We start from the raw sequence: 21,886 nt of genomic DNA on the forward strand, positions 1-21,886 counted from the left end.
GCCTTGAGCGTTGCTTTGCTCTGCTGGATGCCTGTGCTTCACAGGTGGACATGATGTTGGGACCCAGATGCCCATCTCATCCTGGAACAAAATCTGCATCTCAGCAACTGTAACATATGCAAAGTGTCTCCTAGTGAGTGGAGAGAGGACCAGCATTGGAGTCAGGCCGGGTTGTGACTCCCAGATTCATCCCTTTTTGTTGATTAGTGACTATCAAAGAAAAATTGTACCAGGAAATGTAACAGGGCAAGGAAGGATATCTTTATTCCAAACTTACATACAATATAGAGGAGAGAAACCAGAAGCTTATTGTGTGAGGAGAGACTAGAAAGCTATCACAACAGGGGAGAGAAAGTGGGCACAACTCCCCTGAAGCAGAGGCCAGGAGAGTTAAGGTCTGGGAAGAGCTAATGGAAGAGTACTGCAGAGGGGCGGCCAGCGATGGGGGTGTCCCTTACAGGATATTATCTCCTGAGATCACTGTGGAGGCCAGGCGGAGCAGGTTCTAAATGGATTCTGTGAGGGCCAAGATCAGGGCGGTCAGGGGCACAGAGCCAGGAAGAAGCCTGTCTGAAGATTAGTCATGCTATGGGAAGTTAAGCCTGCGTGATCTATAACACAAAGGATTGGGATTTAATAATTTACATTGTTTTCCAGGGTTGCAAAACTCAGGTAAAATTCAACCCTCTTATGACCTAATTTTTCCCCTTATATCTGTAGATGTAGGAATTTGATACTCATGTCTGAGGGAGTACGGGAGGTAAAAACTGCATATGCCTAGAACACATCAGATCCTCATTAACTAGGGTCCAGGAAGATTCATTCACGCCCTGCCCTGTGTTAGCCAAACATCAGTGTATAAAGAAGCAGGCCAGGGAAGGACACCGTGGCTCAGCAGGCAGAGTTCTCGCCTGCCATGCCTGAGATCCGGGTTTGATTCCTGGTGACTGCCCATGCAAAGAAAAAAGCCAAAAAACCAGGCCAGATTCACCTGGGAGTCTCCTATACCCATCAAGAGAAGGATGGGGGTTTTGGGGCATTGATGCAGAGTTTGTGCCATTTCCTTCATTAGTCTTTGTTATTGTCATAGGTCCAAAGGGCACACTTAATTTCTTAATTAGGTGTGACATCCTGAGAGGGGTTAAAATAAAAGGTTGTAGCGAATGAACTTAATCCTCGCAGATCTGTCTCTACCACGTATTTCCAGTGACAGGTTCACACTCTCCATTAGATGTTGTAGGAACTAACATAGTTTGTGCCAGGGTTTATGGCAGTTGTTGGGTACACCTAAGGAATGGGTGAAGGTGTCTTCAGATTCGTAGGGAGGGTCCCTGTTTTGGTTTGCTAAACGTGGCAGATGCACTTGTCTTCGTTTTAAGCCACATACTGCTTTACCTATTGAAAAGAGACCCTCGCAGCCCAGAGACATTAATGTGCGGGGGCCGAGAGAGTAGGGGGAAGGTTAGGGTTGGTTAGATGTGTCAGAGAATGGCCGCAAAATTTTTTTTAATAAAGAATTTTCAGTTTTATTCAGATATATGCACATACCATACAAAACATCCTAAGTATACAATCACTAGGTCCCAGTGTCATCACATAGTTGTGCATAGAAATCCATGATCAACTTACAATATCTTCACTACTCCAGATAAATAAAAATAAAAAAGAAACCCCACATCCTCCCATACCCCTTATCCCAATCTATTATTGACGATGATAAGAGCCTATCTTGAGCTCTTATCTCAAGCTCAATACTTCAGGTGTCAAGTATTGCTTAAAGATGGAGTATGCAGACATTGATCCCACTACCTCTCGCATGCTAAACAAGTGCTCTACCATTTGGTCTAATTCCCCTTACTTCAAGAAAACCTCATGAATACGAATTTACCTGTGACCCACCAGCTCCCCATTCTGTCTCATGAATGATCAGCTCAGATTACAAGTTTCTCCCCCTTAAACTAGCTAGACACATAAACATTTCCTGTTCCGTTCACTGACTGAGACTGCTCCTGATTGCAAAAGTAATCCTAAATGTACGTTACATCACCTCTAACTTGTCTACTCCTCACTGGGGAAGTAGAAGGCAAAGCTATCATGCCAAGACATTCTGATCTTCAGATCTGGGGTGCTCTCCTGATTGCAATATCCTGAATAAAATCTAGGTCGGTTTATGTGCTTATATTGTGCATCCAATTGCCTATGCAAACTAAAATACAAAATAGAAATAAACATTATCAAATAGCAGAATGATGTAGCCACCCTTGAAAACTGTTTGGCACTTCCTCAGAAACTTAAATATAGTATTAACATACGACCCACAATCCTACTTCTATGTATACACCCCAAAATATTGAAAGCAGGGACTCAGACAGATATCTGTATGCTAATATTTATAGCAGCATTATCCAAAATAGCCAAAAGGTGGAAGCAAGGCAAGTGGTCCTTAATAGACAAGTGGATTAAGAAAATGTGGTATACACGCAATGGAATATTATTCAGTCACAAAAAGGAATGAAGGTCTGATACATGGAGGAACCATGAAGACATCATGTTGAGCAAAATAAGCCAGATACAAAAGGAAAAAATAATGATCCTGTATGATCCCACTTATATGAATAAACTGGAACATGCAAATTCATAGACAGAAATATTACAGGTTGCAAGGGTCAGGATGTGCGGGGATGGGTGTTAGGTTGGTGAGTAGCAACGTAGTGCTTAGTGGGTACAGAGTTTGAGTTGGAGGTGATGGTAACTTTGTTTTAAAAAATAATTATATAGTAACATTTTTACTTAAAATATACACCCAGAAAAGGGTACAGCCCAATCATATAGCACAAAGTGAACACACCAAGGTAACCACAGACCATCTAAAAAGAATTAGAATGTTAGCTGATAGCTGCACCCAGAAACTTCCCTTGTACACCCAAACAGTATCCCCAGAGATTAAACTTTCTTTTGTTATAATATATGGGTCAGATTAAATTATTTTAAATAATGGGTGATTTTCTTTTGTTAATCATCATAGTTCTATTTTCAAAAATGTTTTTAAAAATATTTTTATTCAGGAATTGTCACAGAGATACAGTCCATGAATGGTATACAATCAATAATTCACAGTATCATCACATAGTTGTGTACTCATCATCCTGATCATTTGTAGAACATTTGAATCATTGAATCCAGAAAAACAAATAAAAAGAGCAAAGAAAAAACCTCATACATCCTACACCCCTTACATTTCCCTCTTTTAAAGGAGTATTTCAATCTACCCAATTTTTTACACTTTATCCTCCATGATTATTTTTCTCCATATTTTTTACTCATCTGTCCTTATCTTGGATAAAGGGAGCATCACCCACAAGGTTTTCACAAGCAGTCAAACTGTAAAAACTCGTCATACAACTGTCTTCAACAACCAAGGCTACTGGAACACAGCTCCACAGTCTCTGGTACTTCCCTCCAGCTACTCCTGGTACTTCCCTCCAGCTACTCCAATATCCCATAAACTAAAAAGGCATATCTATGTAATGCATAAGAATAACCTCCAGGATAACCTCTGGACTCTGAAAACTCTCAGCCAATGAAACTTTATGTTGTCTCATTTCTCTCCTCCCCCTTTTGGTCAAGGTTTCTCAGGAGGAGGTGATGGTAAATTTTGGCAATGGATGGTGGTGATGTTAGCACAACACTTGGCATGTAGTTACCACCAATAAATTGTTTACATGTAAGTGGTTGAAATGGGAATATGTTGAATATATGACTATAAAAATTTTTGTTTAATCAAATGGCTAATACTCCTCACCTGTGCACGCTATAACAGAAAGCGCAAAATGAGCCAGTCACAGAAGCCCCTCCTTTCAATGCCTTGAGCCCCGCACCCACGACCCTTCTCTATGAAGCCCCTCCCCACTGACCGGGAAACTCTTCCTCTGGGCTCCGGGACCCTTCCTCCGCCATCAACACGCTCCTGGGGAGGAGCGCCCTGGGGCCGCCAAGGGATTTTGCCCGGAGGACCCACCTCAGCCCTTTCTCTCCACGGAGCAGAGCTTTACTCCGCGGGTTCGCACAACCCAACCTGTCCTCACGCACACGAAGCCGCTTGTGCCCGATTCCCCAGCTGCACTTGACAACGAAAGCGGGAATTTAGGACTCATTTTCTTTCACGGTTCGCGTTCCTGTGACGTCACGGCCAGCGCCAGCACAGTGCTCCTTCCTGGGTGTGGCTTCTCTAGGCTCTCCGGAGGACTGCTCCTTAGCTCTTTTCTTCCCAGGCGCGGTCTTGGTTTCGTGGGCCGAGAGGAGAAGCGGCTGCGCGCGGGTGTCCGCGCGGCGGGGACCTGATCCCGGAAGAGAAGGCGCCCCCGGAAGCTGCAGAGCCAGGTCTCCCTAGGAACAGGCCAGTGCGCGTTCGGGCGGTGGGAACAGTGTTCTTCACTTCGGGGAACCATAGTGGTGCTTTCTAAGTGAGCAGTGTGTATCTCAGGCGCTCTATGCCTTCAGTGTCGGCACTGAGATTTTGAAACGCGTGTATGGAATATTCTATCCTTCCATTTGGGGATGGACATTTTTAAGTGGGGAAATACGATATTTAAACTTCATCCGAGCATTGTGTAAGCACCCGGGAGATAACTGCGTTAGAATCAGTGTTCAAGAGCTTCAGAGATGCCTCACCCCCTCCCCACCTCACCCACCCCGACAAAACAACGAAAAAGAATTCAGGTGTTTTCCAGGACACAACATATCTTATATTGAAATCGTCTGAGAACCTCTTTCTAGAAGGTTTGTGAGTGTATGGCCGATGGTGACGTTATCGGTGAATAAGCGTTTTAATATGCTGTGTGATTCCTGGCTGGTATGCAGTCACGTAGATGGTGTTATCAAGTACGAGGGTCGGGGTAACATATTTTTAAGTAGGAGGGCGTCTTCCCTTGCCTAGTTTGCTGGAGTAGGGCACATCCTGGGCAGTAGAACGCTGCTGTGGTCAGACATTTGGTTTTATGATTACTCCTTGGTTTTCATTTTCATTCCTGATACAATTTCCCTGTATACACTATATACCTAGGATGTGTGCTGGGTTATAATTGTGCATATGTGTTTTAGAATCCTTTTGCTTGTTTTTTTCTCAAAAAGGAAATGTTAACATTAAAGGCCGTTAAAGGCCTTTCTTGACTGAGCCTCTCAGCATACCAGCAATGGAGAGAAAGGAACAAGCAGAAAGGATTTCCATATGGAAACTAGCAGAATTTCAGCAACTCCCTATCACCTAGGTGGTATCTTTGATATGATGTCTTGGCATTTCATGCAAAATTTAGTGAATACTTTTCTCCAGAAGCACTGGTATTACTGTTTTTAATGCATATTGATCACGTCTCAATTTTGTTTAAGATTGAGTGATATAGACACACAGAGTGCAGTCATCGATTCTCATTATTGTTGCAATACAAACTCAAGAAAATGGGCTGGCTAAGACACATGGCAAGAAATATTTACAGTCAAAAGGTCTGATGCAATTTAACAAAAATGTGTACTGTATTTACCAGATTATAAGAATTTAAAGGGCAAAGAGAGCCAAGGGTAGGGAAGCCAAGGGTGCACAGTGTATCAAAACAGGTGACAACGTTAAGAGGGGGAGATTGGTGTAATGAACAATTCAGAGATCTCTGTATAAGAACAGACCTAAGTGGAAAATGGTCACCACCAATAATGAGGGGTGTGAACTTGAGTTAGTTGCTTAACCTCTTTTATCGTCAGTTACCACATGTGCATATGGGGATCTTAATATAGTGTGATATTATACCACCCCTTGTTAGAAGTTGCTCCTGACCACCTGGGATACAGACCGCTCTTCCGTGATTCACTGATTTACTCCTGTCCTCGCTTCCTTCATGCCTGTTTCACAATATGTGAAATATGTTTGCCAGCTTTTATCCTGCATGAAATGTGCCTTGTGTATACCAAGTCCACCAAATCCCAGATCCTGGAGCCTGGACCCCAGCACTTGTGCAGGACATGTTTATTATACTAGTGCTGATGACACATGCTACCCCCTCCATGCAGTGGAGCTATTGTTATACATGAACTTGTTTAGTGGAAAGTATGTACTGTTAGTGAATCGATAGAGGAAATCCCTCTGCTCATTTTTCTGTTCACTCAAAGGCTGTTGGTGTCATTTACCTGCACGTTTCATCCAGAACCTTATCATACCAGTGTAATACCCACCTTTCCCCCTTTGTAATGCATAGATATTATTACATGAGCTGTGTATCTAGTGAAAATAATACACTATAAAGGAGTGAACGTAGGAAATCTCTCTGCTCAGATTTGTATTCGTTATAGGGAGGGAGAGGGCATTGTGTGTTCTATCTCCACCCTGTCCGGAACTGTCTATGGCCAGTTTATTCCCCATGGCAAGGACCATGTGTCATTAGTCACTTCATTTCTTCTCACACTCAGAGGGGGGGCATCACTGGATGTTTTCTGATTTAAACATCCTTTTCTCATGACCCTGCTAAGAAGAGCATCCCTTCCATTCTAGAGTTGATACCATAGAGGTAATTTGTGTAGGCATCAAAAATTTAGAACACCTCTGTACCAGATGCCTTACAAACTTTTTACTTCATCAGTGTGCTGTGCACAGCTAGAACTCAGATTCCTCTTCCCCTGGCATTGCACAAGGCACAGCGACACAGTTTTCAGAACCAGCGTGGGTTGGGGATTTGATAGATCTCAGTCATTTGGCTTTAGGACTGCCATTTCTGGCCCCCAAAATCAAACTATTATTTAATTAATATTATTAAATTATAACTGTTTCTTTGTATGCAGATAAGTAATTTTATGTGGATATCTGGTATCATTGACATGCCAAATTAATACATGTCACTGGTTTAATTGTCAAAATAATCTCACCTGTCTTCACAGCCCTTATCACCTGTGACCTGGTATGCAATTCTTTGTTCCATTCTTTAATGTCTCCCTCTCTACTCTTGAATGCCAACTTCATGGAAGCAGAGAGTTTGCCTGTTCTGACCAGTGTAGTACTCCCAGCGCTTCCAACAGAGCTCATGCTAGTTATGTGATAATATTTGCACGTGAGTAACCTGATCCCTGGAGCAGCTCTGGACACATGGATGAGCCAACAGGCCTTCCCTGCCTGAATTCTCTCCCACGTGATTACTTTGCAAGTTAGGCTTTCTGGGAAGCTGAGAATCCAGGCAGAAAATACCAAGGCTGCATGCATCTGGAGTCAGGCAGACCTGGGATGAAATTCCTTCCCTGCTGGTTGTGTGGCCCTGGGGATGTTACCTGACTTCTCACAGCAGGAATCTGCTCCTCTGTTACATAGGAAAATATGGATACTGCAGGGGGTAGATGTCCTCAGTATATTTATGAAGGGCCCAACATTCTCCTCTTTCCATTTTGTACATATTTGTGACACACCTACTGGGGCAAGCCTTCCTGCTGGGTGAACAGGACAGAGTACCTGGTCTCTGTCAGCGCCCAGACCACTGGATGAGACAGATATAATCATCTGTTGCCAGCAGTGTTAGGCTGGGCTGTATTAGGAAAAATTCAGGGTGTCGTGGTGCTTCCGAGAAAGAGTACCTGTGCAGGACCTGGGGAAGAGGCCAGAGAAGGCTTCCTGGAGGAAGTGATGTGTAAGCTGAGTCCCGAAAGATTATTAAGAGCCCCATTCTCTCTCAGTGACAGTCTTCTCAGCTTTTCCCTCATGTATCAAGTACCCCGCCCTAAATCCTGGTTGTTCCCCTCTGGGTGTCTCCCCCTGGGAACTTGAAACACAAAACATCTTACACTGTGTGGATCAATTGCGTTCAACTCCAGCCTAGGAAATTTGGGGCCTTTGGGGTTTGGGGAAATTCTCAGTTCAGGCAGGAAAATGTGTGATTTTTGGTTGTTGCTCCAGCATGGTATTTGAACTCTCCATGGTCTGGAACATGCTTAACTCCTAGCTCATTGCCCTCTACTCCAGAATTCAGTTTACACTGTGTGGATTGCAGTGTAGACCCTGTCACTGCAGTCAGTCTCTCTCACTATTTTAAATTGACAATAAGCCTGCACAGTTTAAATGTTTGTTGGGAGACCTGAATGAGATAATCCACATGACCTGGCACAGAGAAGGCACTATACAAATGGTAGCTGTCATCTCTCACATATCTTTTTATCTACATCATCTAGTACATGAATTCAGGGTAAGGACTCAGTAAACGCTTTTGAATTGGATACAGAAAGGTGAGGGATGTGTGGGGAAACAGTAAACCGAAGGACATCATCCATCAACCTGAAGCTCTGACCAATAGCTATTCTTTGGGTTCACTCATGTTCTCTTCTCTTTCAAAGCTGTGTGGGACGATGAAGGAAGCCTGAAGCTGAGCTGATTTAAGCAGAGATTTGATACAAGATCATTACCCGACTGGGGTGAGTGACTGATGAAGGAATACAATGGGGTGAGATGAGGAAGGGAGGGATGTAACATTTATTGCCCCAGCCACCTCCCTGCCCCTAAATAATGGTCTCCTGTAATGCCTTCTGTAGAGGATTGTGAGTACTACATGTGTGTGGTTATTATTTCATTGCACATGAAAGAGTGGAGGGAGGAAGAGTGAAAAGAATGATGGAAAGATGGGTGAGTTGCGAGTTGGTGTTTCTTTCTAAAGTGTCACTATTCTTTCATAAAAGGGCATTTGTGAGATCTTTCTTTTCCTCTGAGAATTGGCTTTCTATGTGAAGAAAAATAACCCTGAGAGGTTCCTTGTGACATGTGACTATTAGTTGGGAGCTATGTGGTTAAAATAATGTTCCAGTCATTCCACATCCAAGTGTTTGTTTGGGATAGTGATGGCCTAAACGATATAAATGGTCTAATTAATTGTACACATAGATTTCATTTACTGAAGCATAGACTCTCCTTCTAGGATGTGTGTTTGTGTTTGCATGTATTTGCAGCCAGGTCCTAAATTTAAAATATTTGTCATGTGTTCCATGTTCCTTCCCCAGTATGTGCTGGTAGCCACAATTTAGTTAATACAAATTCCTAGCTACCAGCGTATTTGAAGAAAATGAGTGGATCTCTGGTCTTCACATTGCCTGAAATAGACCACAACCTGGGCAGGTGATCTAAGTTTTAATGTAGCATTCTATGTACCTTTTTTTGAAGGAATAGAGAAAGCCCCTACTTCAAATCGACTATTAATTCTTTTAATTAGCATAATACTAAGTTTACTTTCTTTTTCTTTTATGCATATTTCTGAACTTAAACACGTGTACAGATTTGTGACACCACTGCCACAGTCAGAATACAGGACAGTTCCATCACCCAAAAACAAACCACCTGGATCCACCTCTTTGTAGTTACACGTCCCTCACCCCTAATCCCTGGCAAACCCTGATCTGTTTTCCCTCACTATAGTTTTGTCTTTTGGAGAGTGTCATATGAATTACATCCGAAAGTTTTTAAGCCTTCTAGGATGGGTTTCTTTCATCGAGCATAATGTGACACCTGAATGAATTGCAAATGCATATATCAATAGTTTCTTATTTATTAAGGCTGAGCAGTCTGCTGTTATGGGCCACAGTGTGTTTATCCATTCATCCATGGAAGGACAGTGGTGTTGTTAGTGGACACAGGCCATGGTTTCTTTTGCCTGACATGCTCAATAACCAATTCCTAAGATACTGGTATTTCAAAGAGAGAAAGAGTTTATTACTAGGCACATAGCAGGAGAGCAGATGACCGAGTGGCCCAAAATATGTTTCCTGGAATTGCAGTAATTCTGACAGTTTTATTACAGAAAAAATGCGCAGAGTTTCAGGTAATGAGCAGAGTGGCCTCAGATGATGTCATTAGAGGGGCTGTAATTACTGAGCATGCTCAGATGGATTCCATGCTTAGGTGCATTAGAACGAGCCCAATCGGGTTTGGATTAAGGTAATTCAGAACATAGGGTAAGGAAGACATTGTCTGTATTTTAGAATCTTATCTACTCTTTGAGCCCAAAGGAAGAAAGTTTTATTTTGTACAGAACCTAAACTTTCTGTAGCACATAATCTAACTCAACCTGTCTGGATAGATCGTTTAAATCATCCAAACCCAGGAAGCCCAGAATAAGAATGAGGGCCTTTAATCCTGTATAGCTTAATGTAATGCCTGGATAAATCCCAGAGTATATTAAGGAGATAATCAAAAGTATTGTCAAAGTCCCTTGATGGATGGGAGAAACAATATGGAACTTTAAAATTTTACCACCAGGGAAACCCCTGATATGTTGTCAAATATTAGAGACACCCAAATCAATAGGCTTGATCTTTCTTTAAGCATTTTTATTGTATATACTTAACATAAAAGCATATATTCTTGACATAAATACATTCCATACATCGTGTACAATCAGTGGCTCACAATATCATCACATAGCTGTCTGTTCATCACCATGATCATTTTTTGAACATTTGCATCACTCCAAAAGCAATACAAAGAAAATACTCATACATATCATATGCCTTAACCCTTCCTCTCATTGACCACTAGTGTTTCCATCTACCTATTTTACTTTACCCTTTGTCCTCCCTATTATTTATTTATATCCATATTTTTTACTCATCTATCCATACCCTGGATATAAGGAGCATCAGACACAAGGTTCTCAGAATCACACAGTCACATTGTAAACATTACATCTTTATTCAAGTGTTTTCAAGAATCTAGGCTACTGGAACACAGCTCATCAGTTTCAGGAACTTCCCTCTAGCCACTCCAATACATCATAAACTAAAATGGGATATCTTTATAGTGCATAAGGATAACCTCCAGGATAACCTGTCGACTCTGTTTGAAATCTGTCAGCCACTGAAACTTCATTTTGTCTCCTTTCTCTCTTCTCCCTTTTGGTCAAGAAGGCTTTCTCGGTATCTTGATGCCAGGACCTGACTTATCCCAGGCTTTCTGTCCCACATTGCCAGGGAGATTCACACCCCTGGGAATCATGTCCCACATAGCGGGGAAGGCAGTGAGTGCACATGCTGAGCGGGCTTAGAGAGAGAGGCCACATCTGAGCAACAAACGAGGTTCTCTGGGGATGAGTCTTTGGTCTAATTTTTATTAGGCTTAGCCTGTCCTTTGCTGAATAAGTTTCATACGGGCAAACCCCAAGATTGAGGGCTCGGCCTATTGATTTGGTTGTTCCCGGTGCTTGCGAGAATATCAGAAATTCTCCAAATGGAGAGGTTGAATTTTCCCCCTTTTTCCTCATTTCCCCAAGGGGACTTTGCAAATACTTCTTTATTCACTGTTCAAACCACTCTGGGATTTATCGGGGCATCAGACTAACTTATAAGATAACGCTATTTTGTGGAATAGAAGAGAGTCTAGATATAGGCCCACGCATATTGGGCCAATTCACTTGTGACAAAGGTGCAAAGGCAATTCAATGGAGAAAGTTCTGTCTTTTCAACAAATGTGTTGGATCATTTGGACAACCATGTGTAATAATAATAATAATACTAAAAGAATGAACGTGACCAACTCGATCATCCATAGCTGGTGGGATTGCACAATAGTTACAGCCTCTCTGGAAAATGGTTTGTCATAAAATGGTTTCCTATAAAGTTAACATACAACTTACCAAATGGCTCAGCAACCACACAGCTGGATACTTACTTATCCTAGAGAAGTGAAAAGTTATGTTCACACAAAGCTCAGTACCTGAATACTCATCTGAACTCCAGTTACACTGGGCCAAAATTGGAACAAGCCACATGGCCTTCATGCTTTCAAAGAAAAAGTTGTGTATCAGATGATGTTAAACAGACAAGGGTGACTTTATTCAAGGACTGCTGCAGCAGGGAAGAGAGACTAGAACTCAACTTCACTCAGACAGAGGACAGTAGGATTTTTAGGCGCAGAGTAGGCTGCCAGACCAGTCCTTAAACAATGTTAAAGGGGTTGATTGATCACTGGGAAGGGTGAGTGATTTACTGTGATTACAATTCGGGCCATTTGGTTTGGAATTTGTTTCCTTTTGCTGTGATTGTGTCACCTGTAGCTTGTAAGAAAGGCCAAGAGGGAGGAAGAGGGAGATAAGGAACTACCTAGTTAGGTGCCTGTCGGGTGCCAGGAGAGCTGAAGGACCTGTGAGATGAGGGCCAGGTGTCAGGAGTCCCTGAGAAACCTGCCTGAAGTTCAGACAAGCTAAAGGGAAGCTAAGGGAGTCTTGGTCAGCAGTAGAATGGGTAAGGAGACTGTGGTAACTACCTATAGTGGCAGATTATTTAGCAATAAAAGGAATAAACTTGACATGGGCAACAACTTGGAAGAATCACTTTATCATGACAGCGTGCTAAATGTAAATTTTTAAAAGCCTTGTAAGAAAATTTTTATAATAGTTATAAGCCAGTAGAATAAAAGGTACATTATATTTATAAAGAGAGAGGCAATAGAAAGAAAGCAGATACTGTTCATTTATTAAACAAATGTATATTGAGCACCTGCTAAAGCCCTGTGCTGTTCGTTTCTTGTGCAAGGAAGCAAAACAAGCACAGCTCTTTTCCTCAGGAAGGTTACACTATGAAGTTTGAGACAGGAAGTGGGCGGGGAATTTGTCCGTTCATCTCGCTTACAATTAATTTTTAACACGTCCAGACTACTCTTTGTTTTAAGAAGAAAAATTAATAAAAATACGTGAAAGTTACTGTTCAGCGATTTTTATCGCGGGGCCCTCTTATGTTGTAAATGGGAGTTTAAAAAACGGGAAATTGAAATCCCGATGCAGTAGGAACCTCATCATGTTTAACCTGCACCTTATAAATGAAAAACCTCCCGGGAAACATGTCACAAAAGATTATTCATGGTCACCCCTGGGTGGTGGGATTGTGGATAAGAGGAGCTTTGTTATGATATAGTGATCTTACAAATTTTCTGAGTTGAATGACGTCTATACTGAAAGAATATATTGCTAAGGGTCCATAAACCCCAGCACAAACTGGGGGAAAGAAAATGACAGGAGCAAGTAGAGAAGCAGAAATACAACGGGCTCACGCAGTGCTCCAGGAGGGAATGCCAATTGAAGAGCAAAACCCTCTTGTCTTGGCAGTGAGGGATCCACCCCCTTCTTAGAAACTGGCAAGGTGCTGAGTTTAGAACCAGCAGGAAATGGTTTCGGTTCCCTGAAATTCTGTACAGTTTTTTGGAGTGCAAAAGGAGGGGCAGGAGCGAGGTGGGCGCAGTGCACGGGGAGCCATCGCCATCTAGCGGCCAAAGAGTCAGAGCGCGGACGTTGTCGCAGAGCAATATCCTTTTCCGCTGGTTTCCTGGTCACAAGCCTCAGGATCTTGGCTGAGGACGCGCAGCCAGGAAAGCGAGGACCAGACACTGGACTGGGACTGGTCGAATAACCCCGCCTCAAAGCCCCAACTAGCAGGAAGCCCCCTCCCCGCGGCCCGGGAGCCATGGTAACAGCTTCCGGCAGGCCCTCCGCCCTTCGCAGGATCTGGCCTGGAGGGCGGGGCGGGCGCAGGAGTGGCGGGTTCTGCGCCTGCGCGCGGGCGGCCCCAGCGGTCCTGGCGCGTCTTCCTCCTGGAGTCCCCTGGGAGGGATGCTGCTCGGCCCGTGGGCTCTGCCGCTCCCTGAGCGGGACCTCTGCCAATGCCCTGACCATTCCCACCCTCCCCCCGCTCCCCCTCGAACACGCTCGTCCCGGTCTATGTCGTCGTCTGCACCCTCACTCCGCGCACCCCGCTTGGCCACCTCAGCGTCCCCCAGCTCTGTGGAAGAGGCCAAGAAGGGGAGGTTTTCAGGGTAAATTGAGGCGGTTTTGCTTTATGTGCAGTAGTTGCGGAAGCACGGGTGGGAAAGAGTGGGTTTTATTTCCCCTCTTTGTTACGGCCCATTCTTGTATACAGTGGTTAATTGATGATTCAGGAGAGAGGAAAATGGCAGGACAAAGCCCTTGAGGTAGAAGGTCTGGGACCCTGAGCAGGGGTCACAGGGCTGGTTTCAGTCAGGAGTGTTTTAAGCAGAGAGGTGGCATCAGAACCCAAAAAGGTAAATTGCGTTGGCGGAGCTGTCAGTATTCCCATTCAGATTGCCTGTGTCTTCTCATTAAGCCATCATAATGAAGAAGGGTTGCTAGTGACTGCTGAATATTGTAGTTAAGATGAGAGGCCCGTTTTCTCATGGTCATTACTTTAAGGTCAAATAATTTGGTAAGGTTTGGGGGTTTTGTCACATGCTCGCTCAGGTGCTCAGATACACGCCCGGAGTTTATGAATAGGGTGTAGCCAGGAGAGCAGGGAGGAGGAGCGAGAATGGGGTTTTGAAAGACGTGTGTTTGAGAGAGGTGTTAGCTCTGGGGCAGCTGGGTAAGGAAGGGCTGGTGGATGAGCAGGAACAGGTGTGGTGAGTGTACTAAGGTGTCCATGAGAGGAAGGCTGTCCATGCAGGGGCATCACAGGGAATGAGCTGGAAGGACAAGAGGTAGGTTTGGTGGTGATGAGGAAAGAAGATGGATGAAGTGAACATCTTGGAAGGGTGCGTGTTTCTTGATGTCCAGGGATTAACCAGAGGCCGGAGGCGAGGCTGGGGTGGAGGTTGGGGCTTTTCAGGAGGGGTGCAGAACATCCCTGAGTACGGAGAGACTCCACTGTGAGCCGGGTCATCCCTGGTGCATGCTGCCATCGCCGAGGAGGTTAAGGGCAGTGAGGTGAGAATAGGGCTTGCAGCGTTACTAGAGTGTTCGGAGAGTGGCGGTGAGCCTGGGACAGGGCTGCGGGGTGGGTAGGCTACGCGGGACATTGGCAGAGGTCCCGCTCATGGAGCGGCGGGACCCACGGGCCGAGTAGCATCCCTCCCCGACCTCTCAACAGGGCTTTGGGAAGGTCACCTCCCGGGGGACCCCAGGAGAAAGACAAGCCATGACCGCAGAGTTCGCCCGCGCGCAGGCGCAGAACCGGCCACTCCAGGGCCCGCCCCGCCCTCCAGGCCGGTTCCCCGGAGGGCGGAGGGCCCTCCTGAGGTCGTTGCTATGGCTCCGGGGCCGCGGGGAGGGAGGCTTTGGGATAGTTGAGGCCTTGCGGTGGCCAATTTGGCCAAGCCCAGAGTAGTGTCTGTCCTTGCTTTCCCGGCTGTGCTTACTCGGCCAAGATCCCAAGCGCTGTGGGCAGAAAAGCAACTGAAAATGTTGTCTTTCTGCGCCAACATCTGCGCTCCGTCTTTATGGCTGCTAGATGGCGATCATGCGCCGTTGACGGCGCCCGCCTCGCTCCTGCCCCGCCTTTTGTGTTCAAAAAAAAAAACCAAAATAGACTTTTTTTTCTTCAACCAACAAAATGGGTTCTTATTAGCTCTGTCCAGCATCCGTGGCTTATGAGGGGGATGTGGGACCCTCTTGGTACCTCACTGCTGGGGACAAAACCCCTTTGCTCTCCAATTGGCATTTCCTCCTGGAGCACTCCCACATTGCCAGGAAGGTCCACAAGCCTGGGAGTCAGGACCCATTTAGAAAGGGGGGCAGTGAGTTTGCTTGCCCTGTTTGCTGAGAGAGAGGCCACATCTGAGCAACAAAAGAGGTTCTCTGGGGGTGAAGGTTAGGCCTAATTTTAAGTTGGCTTGACCTATCGTTTGGGGGGTTAAGTTTCATATGAACAAACCCCAAGATTGAGGGCTTGGCCTATTGATTTGGTTTTGAGGTTTTGTCACCCTTGCTCAGGTTCTCAGATACATACATGGAATTTATTAATTGATTTAAATATGAATTTGATTAATAGAAGCTAAAACTTATGAGCAATTAGCATCTCTAACAATGTTTCATGTTTCCCACATTCACATGGTTCATAAATCCTTGACATCCTTATAATTTAGAAATCTTCCTTATCCTTATTACAGGTGCATGGAACTGCTATATATGGTTCTATCATATTTTATTTAACCATGTGTCTTCTATGCTTGGTATTCACATGTTTTACAATTGCACATAATGCCAAAAAGTATTTCCTTATTGATGGCCTAGTGTGTTCAGGATAAATTCTTACATGTCCCATTGATGGGAGAAAGGGGAGATGCATTAGATGTTGCTAAATTCCCTTATTTAGAGGTTTCATGTTTTACATACTCATCATCAATATAAACGTGTCTTCTTTACAACCGCATCATCAACAGAGTATATGGTCTACGTTTTGAATTTTCCCAATCTGATGTTTGAACAATTGTTTCTCATTATAGTTACTTTCTAAGTAAGAGAAAGTTTTTATTTGGCAAATTTTGGTTTTACAAAACTCTTTTTAAACTTTCTGTCTGTTAAATAAATTTCTGTGCATAAGGTTATAAGCCATAAATACACTCATAGTTCACAGGTTTTAATGAGGATTTCCTGTACTAGTACTTTTTTCTTGTAAATTGCAGAACTTTTCTTCCACTATTCTCCCCATCTAAAAGGGCTATATTTTACATAGAATTATAGTGTGCTGAATATTACTTAATTCGTACATATTTGCGGTAGAATTACCATCTTAAAAAGAAAAGGGGTTTTGTAATTAGGATTCAAAGTGATTCACTTTTTCAAACTCCTCCTAATAAGTAGAAGCTTGAGGTGTTGGAATATTTTTATATTTCCCTATCTTTCCTCATGTATGAGTTAATAAAATTTTTGGATTGAAATTATTTTTTACAAGTCAAAAGTTACTGGTTGCTCTCTCTGGTATTTAATTGCAACTTGGAAAGGATAAATTGAAACAACAGTTAAAGTTAACTGAAATATGGAGCTTGGATTAATTCCTAAATTGTTTGTGAAAGGTCTTGTTTATGTTATTAAACTTTGATTTTCAAAATAAAAAAAAACCTCTCCTACATAAAATACAGGATTCCCTTAAACCACCCCACCAACAGTTCCATTGGTGTGGGAAATCTGTTACAATTGATAATAACGTTTTTATTTATTTATTTTTTTGTAATTCTATTCTTTTTAAAGTAGTTCTATTTCTTACAAATGTTGAAGGATTTTTTTTATTATTATTTATTTTTATTTATTTATTTATTTATTTATTTGACATGGGCAGGCACCGGAAATTGAACCCGGGTCCTCTGGCATGGCAGGCAAGCATTCTTGCCTCCTGAGCCACCGTGGCCCGCCCTTTTTTAATTATTTATTATTTATTTATTTATTTATTAAAAATTTTTTTTTTTCGTTGGAGGATTTTTGATGTAATACTATAAAAATTGTTCATAGCTGTCCATGGGTGTTTCCATCTACCGGCAATTGTGAATATTGCCTCAATAAAGATCAGTGTGCAGATGTCTGTTCGTGTCCCTGTTTTCAGTTCTTGCGAGTATGTACCAAGTAATGGGATTGCTGAATCATGTGGCAATTCTATACTTAGGTTCCTGAGGAACCACCCAACTGCCTTCCAGAGCAGCTGCCCCTTTCCACATTCCCACCAACAGTGGATGAGTGTGCCTATTCCTCCACATCCTCGCCAGCACTTTGTAGTTTCCAGGTGTTTTGTTTTGTTTTGTTTGCTAATGGCCATTCTAGTAGGTGTGAGATGGTATCTCATTGTGGTTTTGATTTGCATTTCCCTAATGGCTACTGAAGTTGAGCATCTTTCATACCTTTTAGAGCCATCTGGAGTTCCTCTTTGGAAAAGATCGATCCATGTCTTTTGCCCATTTTAAAAATTGGGTTGTTTGTCTTGTTTTGGTTATTGTTGTTGAACTGTAGCATGTCTTTATATATTCTGGATATTAAAGCCCTATCTGGTATGTGGTTTCCAAATATTGTCTCCCATTGAATAGCTGCTGCGTTTGTACTTTCCTGACAAAGTCCTTTGATGTGCGGAGTATTCAATTTTGAGAACATCCCATTTAGCTACTTATTCTACTGCTTGCAGTTTGGGTGTAAAGTTTAGGAAACCAACACTTATAACAGCAAGAAATTAAAGATCTTTCCTTCCATTTGCTTCTAAAATTTTTTTATTAGCTCTAATATTAGGTATTTGGTCCATTTTCAGATAATTTTTATATAAGGTATGAGGAGAGGTCCTCTTTCTTAATTTTGTACATGGATATTCAGTTCTACAAGAATTTGTTGAAGAGGATGCTCTGTCCCAGTTGAGTGGGCTTGGCTGCCTTAACAAAAATCCATTATCCGTAGATGAGATGGTGTATTTCTGAACACTCAGTTCCTTTCTATTGAGATTAACTTTTTACGGAGGAAGTAACCATTTCGACGGGACTTTATAGTTTTCAAAAGGTAAAATTTTCGTGATCTAAAAGAAGGATGCAAAAATGAGGAATTACCCCAGATTATTATAATCATGATCATTTTACAGATGAGAAAACTGAGCCACAGAGAGATTAACCTGCCCAAAGTCACACAAGGAATAAGTGGTGGATCCTTGATTTGAATCCAGAAATCTCTGACTTATCCCCTCCTGCTCTGCAGCCATGTACTGATGATTTCCAGATCCATATATCCAGCTCAGTTATCTCTCTTAAACTACAGACCTCTTGGTGTAACTGACAGTCCCAGAGGCAGACTGCACTGAACAAGTCCAAGGTACCCTCCCGGGAAGGGAAGATGACTTCACAGAGAAGGGAAGTGTTAGAGAAACTGGGTTCTAAAGGCCCTACCCCCACCCCATGGAGGGACAGAGGGGCTAGAGGATGGAGGGTGTGGAGGACATGAAAGGGGTGGTAGTGTGCCGGTTTGAAGTTAGGTACCCAGAAAAGCTTTTCTGGAAGGTCTGGGATCCTGAGCCGAGGTGAGAGGGCTGGTTTCAGTGAGGAGCACTGTGAGCAGAGAGGTGGCGGACAATATCTGTCCAGAAAACATTTGCGGAGCTGTCAGTATTCCGGTCCTGGCTGCCTGTCTCCCTCATGAATAATCAGGGAGATCATTATAATGAAGAGGGTTGTTAGTGACTGTGCTGGAATACTGTAGTAGCTAGGATGAGAGGCCCGTTTTCTCATGGTGATGACCTTAAGGTCACATAATTCGGTAAGGTTTGGAGGTGTCACACATGCTCAGGTGCTCAGATACATGCCCGAAGTCTATTAATAGGGTGCTACAGGAAAGCAGGGAGGAGGAACGAGAAAGCAGTGAAAGACGTGTGTTCCAGGGAGATTTTAGCTCTGGGGTAGCTGGGTAAAGAAGGGCTGGTGGATGAGCAGGAACATGTGTGGTGAGTGTACTAAGGTGTCCATAACAGGAAGGTTGTCCATGCAGGGGCATCACAGGGAATGAGCTGGAAGGACAGGAGGTGGGTTTCGTGGTGATGAGGAAGGAAGATGCAAGAAGTGGAGATCTTGGAGGGGTGCTTCTTTCCTGACGTCCAGTCCAGGGATCTACCAAAGGCAGAAGGCGGGGCTGGGGTTGGGGTTGGGAGCTGCGGCTTTTCAAGAGGAGTGGAGAACAGCCCTGAGGACACAGAGGCTCCAGTGTGGACCGGGTCACCCTGCTGCACGATGACATCGCGAAGGGGATTAAGCGCAGTGAGGTGCAGAAGAGGGCGTGCCCCGTTACAGGCCTGTTCCGAGGGTGGCGGTTTGCCTGGGGCGGGGCGGCGGGGAGTTTAGGATAGCCAGGACATCGGCAGAGGTCCCGCTCGTGGAGCGGCAGGGCCCACGGGCCGAGCAGCATTCCTCCCGGACCTCTCCCCACAGCATCGGGAAGGTCACCTCCCGGGGGACTCCAGGAGGAAGGCGCGCCAGGACTGCTGGGGCCGCCCGCGCGCACGCGCAGAACCGGCCACTCCTGGGTCCGCCCCGCTCTCCAGGCCGGGTCCCGCGTTGGGTGGAGGGTCCGCCTCAGGTCGCTGCCATGGCTCCAGGGCCGCAGGGAGTGGGGCTTGGTGATGATTGGGATGTTGAGGGGAACGGTTAAGCCTGGCCCATTGCAGTGTCTGATCCTTGCTTTCCCTGCTGCACTTCCTCAGTGCTGGTTGCCTTGTGAACAGGAAACCAGCGGAAAAGTTGCTCTTCTTGCAGCGAAGTACGCGCTCCGATTCTGTAGCCGCTAGATGGCGGTGGTGCACAGGGGAGGGCACACACCTCGCTCCAACCCCGCCTTTTGTGTTCAAAAAAAGAGGGCATACCCATTTCAGAAAATACGATTGAGTTCTTGCTATTTCTTTACCTGGCACTCCTCCCGCACCTGAGAACTGGATTGATCCCCAACTGCCAGAACAAAACTGCTTTCTCTCCAATTGGCGTTTCCTCCTGGGGCGTTGCCTGGGCCTCTGTATTTCTGCTTCTCCAGTTGCTCCTGTCATTCTCTTTCCCCTAGTTTGTGCTGGGGTTTATGGACCCTTAGCAATATATTCTTTCAGTGTAGACGTCATTCAACATAGAGAATTTGGAAGAGTGATAAAACATAACAAAGCATCTCTTATCCACAATCTCACCACCCAGGGATGACCATTAATAATCTTTTGTGACATGTTTCCCGGGCGGTTTTTCATTTATAAGGTGCATTTTAAACATGATGAGGGTCACACTGCATCTTGACTTCAATTTCCCGCTTTTTAAAACTCCCATTTGCAGCATAAGAGGATCGCTGGACAGAGACCTGCAAATATTTTTATTCTTTTTTTTCATAAAACAAAGCGTAGTCTGGAAGTGTTAAAAATTAACTGTAACCGAGATGAGTGGAGAAATTCCACCACCCGCCCTAGCACCTCCTGTCTGAAACCTCATAGTGTAACCTTCCTAAGGAAAAGAGATGTGCCTGTTTTGCTTTCTTTTTGCTCACCAGTGTTCTTATAATTATGCCTAAGAATCACCACCAGGGAACCTCCTTTTTTGCTCAGATGTGGCCTCTGTCTCAAAGCCAACTCTGCAGGTGAACTCACTGCCCTCACTTCTATGTGAGACATGACTCCTGGGGTTAAACCTTCCTGGCAACCTGGGACATGACTCCTTGGGGTGAGCCTGGACCCGGCAGTCTGGGAAGGAGAAAAGTCTTCTTGACCACAGAGGGAAGAGAAATGAAACCAAATAAAGTTTCAGTGGCTGAGGTATTTCAAATAGAGTCAAGAGGTCATTTTCAAGGGTATTCTTATGCATTATGTAGCTATTCCTTTGTAGTTTTTAGTGTATTAGAATAGCTAGAAGGAAATGCCTGGGATTGTTGAAGTGTACCCCTGATTCTTGAAGATAGCTTTTCAGTGTGACCACGTAATTGTGAAAAACTGATGGATGGCCCTCCTGTTATCTAATGTATGGACAGATGAACAAAAAAATTGAGTGGGGATAAAGGGGATGGGATGTTTGGGGTGTTCTTTTGCATTTTTATTCTTATTTTTATTTTTTGGAGTAATGAAAATGCTCAAAAATTTATTGTGGCGATGAATGCACAACTATATGATGAGACTGTGAACCACTGACTGTAAACTTTGGATGATTATATGGCATGTGACTATATCACAATAAAGTTGCATTAAAAAAAGAAAAAAACGCATTCAAAGATACTTTATTTTTTTTTAAAAAATCAAATCTAGTTCAAATGGCAAAATAAGAATGCTTATTCCTTGCTGACTGTTTCCAACCCATACTCAAATGTAATTTAAAGATTGTGTGACTAACATGTGCACTTCTCATAAGCATTCAAAGACTTTCATAAATGAGATGTTTACTAAATGGTAAGCAGTTTCAAATGGGGACACACCGTTTTGAATGTTTACCTTCACAAGCACAGGATTAGCATCAAGGAAAAAAGACTACTCAGTAACCTATGAAATCCTTTCAAAATCCCCAGGAACTATAAATAAGAATTTGTTTTTCTGTATTTGAAATGGAAAGCTTGATTTGTAACATCCTGTCACAAGCAACTCTAGAAAAGGACTCTGTGCCACCAGGAGGACTCCGTCCCCTCTTTTGGAGCAC

General features: G+C 43.8%; 1 pseudogene across 1 annotated transcript in view; it reads left to right on the plus strand.

Moving 5' to 3' along the window:
- The first annotated feature begins 4,227 nt into the window (after positions 1-4,227).
- The window catches only part of LOC143671118 (cleavage and polyadenylation specificity factor subunit 7-like), a 408,209-nt pseudogene continuing 390,550 nt past the window's right edge, over positions 4,228-21,886 (plus strand). The window contains exon 1 of the transcript XR_013169492.1: positions 4,228-8,433. The product of XR_013169492.1 is annotated as a cleavage and polyadenylation specificity factor subunit 7-like (transcript). The remainder of the gene's footprint in view (positions 8,434-21,886) is intronic.

The sequence above is a fragment of the Tamandua tetradactyla genome, chromosome X (assembly GCF_023851605.1).
Source record: "Tamandua tetradactyla isolate mTamTet1 chromosome X, mTamTet1.pri, whole genome shotgun sequence".
Taxonomy (NCBI): domain Eukaryota; kingdom Metazoa; phylum Chordata; class Mammalia; order Pilosa; family Myrmecophagidae; genus Tamandua; species Tamandua tetradactyla.